The 10,679-nt window shown below is 50.7% G+C and overlaps 2 long non-coding RNA genes across 2 annotated transcripts; both read right to left on the reverse strand.

Moving 5' to 3' along the window:
• Positions 1-1,659: 1,659 nt before the first annotated feature.
• On the reverse strand, positions 1,660-2,308 carry LOC138102996 (uncharacterized). Its single transcript, XR_011147633.1, has 4 exons — positions 2,265-2,308; positions 2,004-2,170; positions 1,838-1,922; positions 1,660-1,756 (listed from the first exon to the last, which is right to left on the reverse strand). It is a non-coding gene; the product is annotated as an uncharacterized lncRNA (long non-coding RNA).
• Positions 2,309-9,016: 6,708 nt separating this feature from the next.
• LOC138103540 (uncharacterized) lies at positions 9,017-10,679 on the reverse strand. The gene is made up of 6 exons (XR_011147750.1): positions 10,533-10,679; positions 9,762-9,824; positions 9,642-9,683; positions 9,381-9,547; positions 9,222-9,301; positions 9,017-9,139 (listed from the first exon to the last, which is right to left on the reverse strand). It is a non-coding gene; the product is annotated as an uncharacterized lncRNA (long non-coding RNA).

Here is a 10,679-nt window from a genome sequence, read left to right on the forward strand (position 1 = left end):
AGAAGGCCGCCTCTCGCTGTCCCAGAAGCTGCTGCCATTGCCAGGCTGTTGTCTCTCAGTCAGCTACAATAAAGACAACCAAACATCAGTATATGAGCTACATGGCATGTCAGCCAAAACCCAACAATTCCACTACTCACTGTCTACTAAGAGAGCCCGGGTCCTCAGGCCGCGCTCCAAGGCCGACGCCATCATGGCAGTGTATACCGGGGTTGAGTGGAGACGAGGTATACAGCATTGCTGAAACTTGAGTGGACCCTCGTTCCTCCTCCCTCCCTGACATCCTGCAACTCCTCGGCCATTGCTGAAGGCTACCCAGACGGTTCCCTTACATGGAAAATGTAAAGGCTTCATCGCAGAGTCCCATGATACTTGCAGAGGACTCATGAGGGCAGCAAGCCAGGTCCATCAGCCAGTCGGTGAGGGGTTTCAGTGTAATACAAGGGGACCGCCTGAAACACACAAATGACAATGGATGCTTAGAGCTGTACCAGAACTTGGCACCCAAGAAATAACAAGTGGTTCTTTCCACCAGTGACTTCTTACCTCGTTCACTTGACCTTGACTGCTGAGATCTAGCTTCACCGCCTAAGAACAAAGAAAGAATAATGCTGTAACACAGCCACCATTTATGTTTGCCCTGCAAAGACAAACAGTGACCGACCTTCCTGCGGGAACCCCCTCACCCAGTATGGGGCGCTCTGCCATGGATTTAATCCGTCTGCATCTACAAGAAAGTGAAGACAAAAGTCAAAGAGCTGCATGAGAACTTCACAGCTCCAGCCATCCTGTATGAGTCTAGGAATACCATCTTGAGGCAAAACTACAACCTACACCACAAATTCCACAGCCCCAGGCCTTGTCCTATTACACCCATACTCCACAGTATGCTGCAGGGCAGAGCAGCTCTGGGCCAAACCCACTCAGGCACCCGTGACACAGAAGATGACAAACAAGGGGACACAACAAGGAGAGAGAACTCTGGGCTAGACAATCACAAGGACCGAGCAAATGAGAAATGAGATGACCGCGGCGAGACCGACGGTGAGCCAACGCGGCTGCAAGAACCCTGGCAGAGGAGGATGATAACAGAAGGGCTTATTCCAAGAACCGCAAAGATGGATGCCCAAGAACTGGACGGGTGGAATCCTCTAGCTAGCTTCACATTCTTAAAAGTCCTCATCCTCTATAATGGATCATTGCAGTGCACAGCTGACAATGCAGCTCAGAACAAGACCTGAAAAGACACCCGACTCAACATCACTGAAGAGAGATGTGGTTTTGATGCACCTCCAAGCTCACGAGTCAAAGGATCAATGGTACCGGCAACGCACTGAGGAACACCAAGAACAGAGATGCTAAGAATAATGCCCAGCATTTGCAATAAGCATCTCAAAGGGCTAAGGCAAAAGGCCTGTGACAGAAGATGCACAAAAGACAGAGAACGCACAATAGACACGTGACATGTACCAGGCCTGCTCTGCCCTGCGCACCTCGGCACTGTAGTCAAAAGCAAGACTTAAGCTTTCTGGGGCCTAAGGGGCCCCTTCTTGGGTATCCCCCCCTCCAAATCTGACTCAAAAATATCTCCCGGTGAGTCCCAACTCAACACCCAGCTTTCACTCCCTCTGTGGGTCACAGGTCTCGACTTATCTCTTGGATGTCTGAGGATGTCAATCTGCCTCGGGTGCAAAAGAAGGCCACCTCACCATGCAGGAAGCTCATGCCTTCATCGGGCTGGTTATCTCTTGGCAAACTACAATAAACAAAACGAAACAGACATCAGTGCATGAACTTAGCGGCACCTCAGCCAAAACCTGTCAATTCTGCCACTCACCATCTCCTAAAAAGGCTGGGGTCCTCGGGCTGCACGCTTTGGCCAAGCTCCAAGGCCAATGCCATCGCCATTGTCACAGGGTATACTGGGGTTAAGAGGAGACAAGGTGATGCAACACTGCCGAAACTTGAGGGGGCCCTCAATCCTCCCTCCCTCCACAACTCACTGCAACTAATTGGCCGCTGCCGAAGGCTTCCCAGACGGTGCCTTCACATGGAGAAGGTAAAGGCTTCGTTGCGGAGTCCCGTAATGCTTCTGGAGGGCTCACCAGGGCAGCAAGCTGGGTCTGTCGGCCGGTCAGCGAGAGGTTTTGATGTAATACAAGCAGAAGATCTAAAACACACAAATGACAGTGGATGCTTAGAGCTGTACCAGAACTTGGCACCCAAGGATTAACAAGTGGTTCTTTCCACCAGTGACTTCTTACCTCGTTCACTTGACCTTGACTGCTGACATCTGGCTTTACCTCCTAAGAACAAAGACAAAGAACAATGCTGTAACACAGAAACCATTTACACTTGCTCTGCAAAGACAAACAGCGACCGACCTTAATGCAGGAATCCCCTCACCTGGTATGGGGCGCTCTGGCACGGATTTAATCTGCCTGCATCTGCAAGAAAGTGATGACAAAAGTCAAAGGGCTGCATGAGAACTTCACAGCTCCAGCCATCTTGGGACAATCTAGGCATATTATCTAGAGGCAAAAATACACCCTACATTACAGATTTAAAGGCCTTGGGCCTTGTTCTATTACACCTATATGCCTGGGTATGCAGCAGGGCAGAGCAGCTCTGGGCCAAACCCATGCAGGCACCCGTGACACAGGAGAAGACACAAACAAGGGGATGCAACGAGGAGAGAGAACTCTCAGCAGAAAGCATGACTGCAAGCACATTAAAGGGCTGAGGCCAAAGACCTGTGACAAGATGCCCAAAAGACACAGCATGCACAATAGACAAGTGACACATCATGCACTCAGGTTGCTCTGCCCTGCGCACCTCAGCATTGCGATCAAGTGTGAGACTTTTCCATTATGTGGGCTAAGGCACCCCTTCCTGGGTATCCCCATCTCCAAAGATGACTCAAAACTCCCTCCCCGAGAGCCCCAACCCAACGCCCCGCTTTCATTCCCTCCGTGGGTCGCAGCCCTTCAACTTATCTCTCAGACGTCTGGGAATGTGAATCTTCCTGGGGCGCAAAAGAAGGCCACCTCTTGCCATCCCAGAAGCTGCTGCCATTGCCAGGCTGTTGTCTCTCAGTCAGCTACAATAAAGACAACCGAACATCAGTACACGAGCTTAGTGGCACGTCAGCCAAAACGCAACAATTCCACTACTCACCGACTCCTAAGAGGGCCCAGGTCCTCGGGCCGCACACTCTGGCCGCGCTCCGAGGCCAACGCCATCATCGCAGGGTATGCCTGTCTTGAGTGGAAATGCGGTTATGCAGCATTGCTGAAACTTGAGGGGATGCTCGCTCCTCCTCCCTCCCTGACTTGCCGCAACTCCTTGGCCGTTGCCGAAGGCTACCCGGATGGTACCTTCACATGGAAAAGGTAAAGGCTTCATCGCAGAGTCTCATGATACTTGCAGAGGACTCACAAGGGCGGCAAGACGGGTCCATCAGCCAGTTGGTGAGGAGTTTCAGCGTAATACAAGGGGAGCGCCTGAAACACACAAATGACAAAGGATGCTTAGAGCTGTACCAGAACTTGGCACCCAAGGAATAACAAGTGGTTCTTTCCACCAGTGACTTCTTACCTCATTCACTTGACCTTGACTGCTGACATCTGGCTTTACCTCCTAAGAACAAAGACAAAGAACAATGCTGTAACACAGAAACCATTTACACTTGCTCTGCAAACACAAACAGCGACCGACCTTAATGCAGGAACCCCCTCACCTGGTATGGGGCGCTCTGCCATGGATTTAATCCGTCTGCATCTGCAAGAAAGTGATGACAAAAGTCAAAGTGCTGCATGAGAGCTTCACAGCTCCAGCCATCTTCTGACAACCTAGAAATATCATCTAGAGGACAAACTGCACCCTACATTACAAATTTAAAGGCCTTGGGCCTTGTTCTATTACATTGATATGCCAGGGTATGCAGCAGGGCAGAGCAGCTCTGGGCCAAACCCATGCAGGCACCCGCGACACAGGAGAAGACACAAACAAGGGGATGCAACAAGGAGAGGGAACATTCCACAGAAAGCATGACTGCAAGCACATTAAAGGGCTAAGGCAAAAGACCTGTGACACAAGATGCCCAAAAGACACTGCATGCACAATAAACAAGTGACACATCATGCACTCTGATTGCTCTGCCCTGCGCACCTCAGCATTGCGATCAAATGTGAGACTTTTCCATTATGCGGGCTAAGGGGCCCCTTCTTGGGTATTCCCATCTCCAAAGCTGACTCAAAACTCCCCCCCAGCAACCCCGACCCGACACCCCGCTTTCATTCCCTCCATGGGTCGCAGCCCTCAACTTATCTCTCGGACATCTAGGGATGTGAATCTTCCTGGGACACAAAAGAAGGCCACCTCTCGCTGTCCCAGAAGCTGCTGCCATTGCCAGGCTGTTGTCTCTCAGTCAGCTACAATAAAGAAAACCAAACATCGGTTCACAGGCTTAGTGGCACATCAGCCAAAACGCAACAATTCCACTACTCACCGACTCCTAAGAGGGCCCGGATCCTCAGGCCACACTTCAAGGCTGGCGCCATCATCGCAGGGTATACCTAGGTTGAGTGGAGACACGGTTATGCGGCATTGCTGAAACTTGAGTGGACCTTTGCTCCTCCTCCCTCCCTCCCCGACTTGCCGCAACTCCTCGGCCGTTGCCAAAAGCTACCTGGATGGGTACCTTCATATGGAAAAGGTAAAGGCTTCGTCACAGAGTCCCATGATACTTGCAGAGGGCGGCAAGACGCGTCTGTCGGCCAGTCGGTGAGGGGTTCAGTGTAATACAAGAGGAGCGCCTGAAACACACAAATGTCAATGGATGCTTAGAGCTGTACCAGAACTTGGCACCCAAGGAATAACAAGTGGTTCTTTCCACCAGTGACTTCTTACCTCGTACACTTGACCTTGACTGCTGAGATCTGGCTTTACCTCCTAAGAACAAAGACAAAGAACAATGCTGTAACACAGCCACCACTTACACGTGCTCTGCAAACACAAACTGTGTCCGACCTTCCTGCGCGAACCCCCTCACCCAGTATGGGGCGCTCTGCCATGGATTTAATCCGTCTGCATCTGCAAGAAAGTGATGACAAAAGTCGAAGTGCTGCATGAGAACTTCACAGCTCCAGCCATCTTGTGTCAATCTCAGAATATCATCTAGAGGACAAACTGCACCCTACATTACAGATTTAAAGGCCTTGGGCCTTGTTTTATTACACCTATATGCCAGAGTATATGCAACAAGGCAGAGCAGCTCTGGGCCAAACCCACTCAGGCACCCGTGACACAGGAGATGACAAACAAGGGGACACAACAAGGAGGGTAAACTCTGGGCTAGATGATCACAAGGACCGAGCAAATGAGGAATGAGATGACCACGGCAAGACCGACGGTGAGCCAATGAGGCTGCACGAACCCTGGCAGCAGAGGATGGTAAGAGAAGGGCTTATTCCAAGAACCGCAAAGATGGATGCCCAAGAATTGGACGGGTGGAATCCTCTAGCTATCTTCACATTCTTAAGAGTCCTCATCCTCTATAATGGATCATTGCAGGGCACAGCTGACAATGCAGCTCAGAATAAGACCTGAAAAGACACCCGACTCAACGTCGCTGAAGAGAGACATGATCCTGATGCACCTCCAAGCTCACAAGTCAAAGGATCAATGGTATCGGCACCACACTGAGGAACACCAAGAACAGAGATGCTAAGAATAATGCCCAGCGTTTGCGATAAGCATCTCAAAGGGCTAAGGCAAAAGACCTGTGACATGAGATGCACAAAAGACAGAGAACGCACAATAGACAGGTGACATGTACCAGGACTGCTCTGCCCTGCGCACCTCGGCACTGTGATCAAAAGCAAGACTTAAGCTTTATGGGGCCTAAGGGGTCCCTTCTTGGGTATCCCCACCTCCAAATCTGACTCAAAAATACCTCCTGGTGAGTCCCAACTCAACACCCCGCTTTCACCCCCCTGTGGGTCACAGGTCTCGACTTATCTCTTGGATATCTGGGGATGTCAATCTGCCTCGGGTGCAAAAGAAGGCTGCATCACCATGCGGGAAGCTCGTGCCTTCACCAGGCTGGTTATCTCTTAGTCAGCTACAATAAAGAAAACCAGACAAACATCAGTGCATGAACTTAGCGGCACCTCAGCCAAAACCTGTCAATTCTGCCACTCACCGTCTCCTAAAAAGGCTGGGATCCTCAGTCCGCACGCTTTGGCCACGCTCTGAGGCCAACGCCATCGTCATCGTCACAGGGTATACCTGGGTTAAGAGGAGACGAGGTGATGCGGCACTGCCAAAACTTGAGGGGGCCCTCACTCTTCCCTCCCTCCGCAACTCACTGCAACTACTCGGCCGTTGCCGAAGGCAACCTGGACGGCACGTTCAAATGGAAAAGGTAAAGGCTTTGTCGCAGAGTCCCATAATACTTCCGAAGGGCTAACGACAGCAGCGAGCCAGGTCCATCAGCCAGCTGGCAAGGAGTTTCAGCATAATACAAGGGGACTGCCTAAAGCACACAAATGACAATGGATGCTTAAAGTTTAGAGTGCCAGAACTTGGCATCGAAACAGTAACAACCGGTTCAGTACACCGGTCACCACTTACCTTACTAACTTGACTTTGACTGCTGAGATCTGGCTTTACCTCCTAAGAACAAAGACAAAGAACAATGCTGTAACACAGCCACCATTTACACTTGCTCTGCAAAGACAAACAGTGACTGACCTTCCTGCAGGAACCCCCTTAACTGATACGGGGGCCCTCAGCCACGGACTTAATCCCTCGGCATCGGAAAGAAACTGAGGACAAAATTCGAAGTGCTGCATGAGAACTTAACAGCTGCAGCCATCTGTTGTCAATCTCAGAATACCATCTTGAGGCCAAACTACACCCTACATCACAAATTCCACATCCCCAGGCCTTGTCCTATTACACCCATACTCCACAGTATGCTGCAGGGCAGAGCAGCTCTGGGCCAAACCCACTCAGGCACCCGTGACACAGGAGATGACAAACAAGGGGACACAACAAGGAGGGAAAACTCTGGGCTAGATGATCACAAGGACCAAGAGAATGAGGAATGAGACAACTTAGGTGAGACCGACAGTGAGCCGACAGGGCTCCAAGAACCCTGGCAGAAGAGGATGCTAACACAAAGGCTTTATCCAAGAACCGCAAAGATGGATGCCTGAGTTGTACGGGTGGAATCCTCTAGCTATCTTCTCATTTTCACAAGTCCTCATCCCCTTTAGTGGATTGTTGTGGTGCACAGCCGTCAATGCAGCTCAGAACAAGACCTGAAAAGACACCTGACTCAACATTGCTAAAGAGATGTGATTCTGATGCAGCTGCAAGCTCACGAGTCAAAGGATCAATGGTATCGGCACCACACTGAGGAACACCAAGAACAGAGATGCTAAGAATAATGCCCAGCATTTGCAATAAGCATCTCAAAGGGCTAAGGCAAAAGACCTGATACACGAGATGCACAAAAGACAGAGAACGCACAATAGACAGGTGACATGTACCAGGCCTGCTCTGCCCAGCACATCTCAGCTCTGTGATCAAAAGCAAAACTTTTGCTTTATAGGTCCTAAGGGGCCCCTTCTTGGGTATCCCCACCTCCAAATCTGACTCAAAAATACCTCCTGGTGAGTCCCAACTCAACAACCTGATGTCACCCCCTCTGTGAGTCACAAGCCTCGACTTATCTCTCAGACGCCTGGGGATATGAATCTGCCTTGGACGCAAAAGAAGGCCGCCTTGCCATCCAGGAAGCTCCTGCCGTCACTGGGCTGTTCTCTCTCAGTCAGCTACAAAAAAAAACCAAACCCAACATCAGTACATTAGCTTAGTGGCGCCTCAGCCAAAACCCGACAATTCTGCTACTCACCGTCTCCTAATAGGGCCAGGGTCCTTGGGCCACACGCTTTGGCCATGGTCCAAGGCTGACACTGGCATTGCAGGGTTTACCTGGATTAGGAGGAGACAAGGTGATATGGCATTGCTGAGACTCGAGCAGACCCTTGTTCCTCCTCCCTCCCCAACATGCTGCAGCTCCCCAGCCATTGCTAAAGGCTGCTCAGAAAGACCCTTCAAATGGAAAAGGTGAAGGCTTGGTCAAAGAGTCCCATAATACTTTCAGAGGGCTCACAAGGGTGGCGAGCCGGGTCTGCCAGTCATGGAGGTTCGGAGAACACAAGCAGACCACCTTAAACACACAAATGACAATGGATGCTTGGAGCTGTACCAGAACTTGACACCCAAGGAATAACTTTTTCTTTCCACCGGTCACCACTTACCACGCTCACTTTACCTTGACTGCTGCTACCCAGCTTTACCTCCTAAAAATAAAGACAAAGAACAATGCTGGAACATTGCCACCATTTACACTTGCCCTGCAAACACAAACAGTGACTCACCTTCTTGCGGGAATCCCCTTCAACCGGTGGGGGACGCTCTGCCACAGATTTAACCCGTCTGCATCTGAAAAAGTGATGACAAAAGTTAAAGTGCTGCATGAGAACTTCGCACCTCCAGCCATCCTGTGTCAATCTAGGAATAACATCTAGAGGCCAAACTACACCCTACATCACAAATCTCAAGTCCCAGGGCCCTGTCCTATTACAACTATATGCCAGACTGTGCAGCCGGGCAGAGCAGCTCCAGACCAAACCCATGCAGGCACCTGTGACACAGCAGATCACAAATGAGGTGAAGGGATGAGGAGAGAAAACTCTCAGTGAGAAGAATGACTGCAAGCACATTGAAGAACTAAGACAGAAGACATGAGATGCCCAAAAGAGACAGGGCGCACAATAGACAAGTGACATGACATGCACTGGGTCTGCTCTGCCTGGCGCACCTCGACCTTGTGATCAAAAGTGAGACTTTCCTTTCATGGGGCCTAAGGGGCCCCTTCTTAGACATCCCCATCTCTGAAGCAGACTCAATATTCCCTCCCAGTGAGCCCCAATCCGACACTCCGCTTTCATCCCCTCAACTTATCTCTCAGATGTGCAGGGATGCAAATCCTCCTCGGGCACACAAAAAGGCCACCTCGCCATCCAGGAAGCTCCTGCCATCGCCAGGCTGTTCTCTCAGTCAGCTACAATAAAGAAAACCAAACCAAACATCAGTGCACGAACTTAGTGACACCTCGGCCAGAACCCAACAATTCCGCCGCTCACCATCCCCTAAGAAGGCCAGGGTTCTCAGGCCGCACGCTTTGGCCGTGCTCCAAGGCCGACGCCATCGTCGCCACATATTCCTGGGTTAAGAGGAGACAAGGTGATGCAGCATTGCTGAAATTTGAGCAGACCCTCACTCTTCCTCCCTCCCTGACTCACCACAACTACCCAGCCGTTGCTAAAGGGTGCCCGGACAGCAGCTTTGAATGGAAAAGGTAAAGGCTCCGTCGCAGAGTCCCGTAACACTTCTGGAGGGCTCACAAGGGTGGCAGACCGGGTCTGTTGGCCAGTCATGGAGGTGCTTCCGCATAATACAAGTGGACCCCCTAAAACACAGAAATGATTGTGGATGCTTAGAGGTGTACCAGAACTTGGCACCCAAGGAATAACAACTTTTTCTTTCCACCGGTCACTGCTTACCTTGCTCACTTCACTTTGACTGCTGCTATCTGGCTTTACCTCCTAAAAACAAAGACAAAGAACAATGCTGGAACATTGCCACCATTTACACTTGCCCTGCAAACACAAACAGTGACTGACCTTCCTGCGGGAACCCCCTCAACCAGTGGGGGGCACTCTGCCATGGATTTAACCCATCTGCATCTGAAAGAAAGTGATGACAAAAGTCAAAGGGCTGCATGATAACTTCACAGCTCCAGCCATCCTGTGTCAATCTAGGAATAACATCTTGAGGTCAAACTACACCCTACATAACAAATCTCAAGTCCCAGGGCCCTGTCCTATTACACCTATAGGCCAGGCTATGCAGCAGGGCAGAGCAGTTCTGGGCCAAACCCATGCAGGCACCCGTGACACAGGAGATGACAAACAAGGGGACACAACAAGGAGAGAAAACTCTCGGCAAGAAGAATGACTGCAAACACATTGAAGGGCTAAGACTAAATACATGAGACACAAGATGCCCAAACGAGACAGAACGCACAACAGACGAGTGACATAACATGCACCAGGACTGCTCTGCACACATAAGTGTTTTAATCAAAAGTGATACTTACCCTTTATGGGGCCTAAGGGGCCCCTTCTTAGACATCCCCATCTCTGAAGCTGGCTCAATGTTCCCTCCCGGCAAGCCCTGACCTGACACTCTGCTTTCACCCCCTCAACTTATCTCTTGGACATCCAGGGATGCAAATCTACCTCAGGCATAAAAGAAGGCGGCCTCACCGTCCAGGAAGCTCCTGCCATCACCGGGCTGTTCTCTCAGTCAGCTACAATAAACAAAACCAAACCAAACAACAGTGCACAAAGTTAGTGGCACCTCGGCCAGAACCCAACAATTCTGCCACTCACCGTCTCCTACGTAGGCCGGGGTTCTCGGGCCGCACACTTCAGCCACACTCCGAGGTTGACGCCATCGTTGCGGGGTATACTGGGGTTAAGAGGAGACAAGGTAATGTGGCATGGCTGAAACTTGAGCGGACCCTCAATCCTCCTCCC

The sequence above is a fragment of the Aphelocoma coerulescens genome (assembly GCF_041296385.1).
Source record: "Aphelocoma coerulescens isolate FSJ_1873_10779 chromosome Z unlocalized genomic scaffold, UR_Acoe_1.0 ChrZ, whole genome shotgun sequence".
NCBI lineage: Eukaryota > Metazoa > Chordata > Aves > Passeriformes > Corvidae > Aphelocoma > Aphelocoma coerulescens.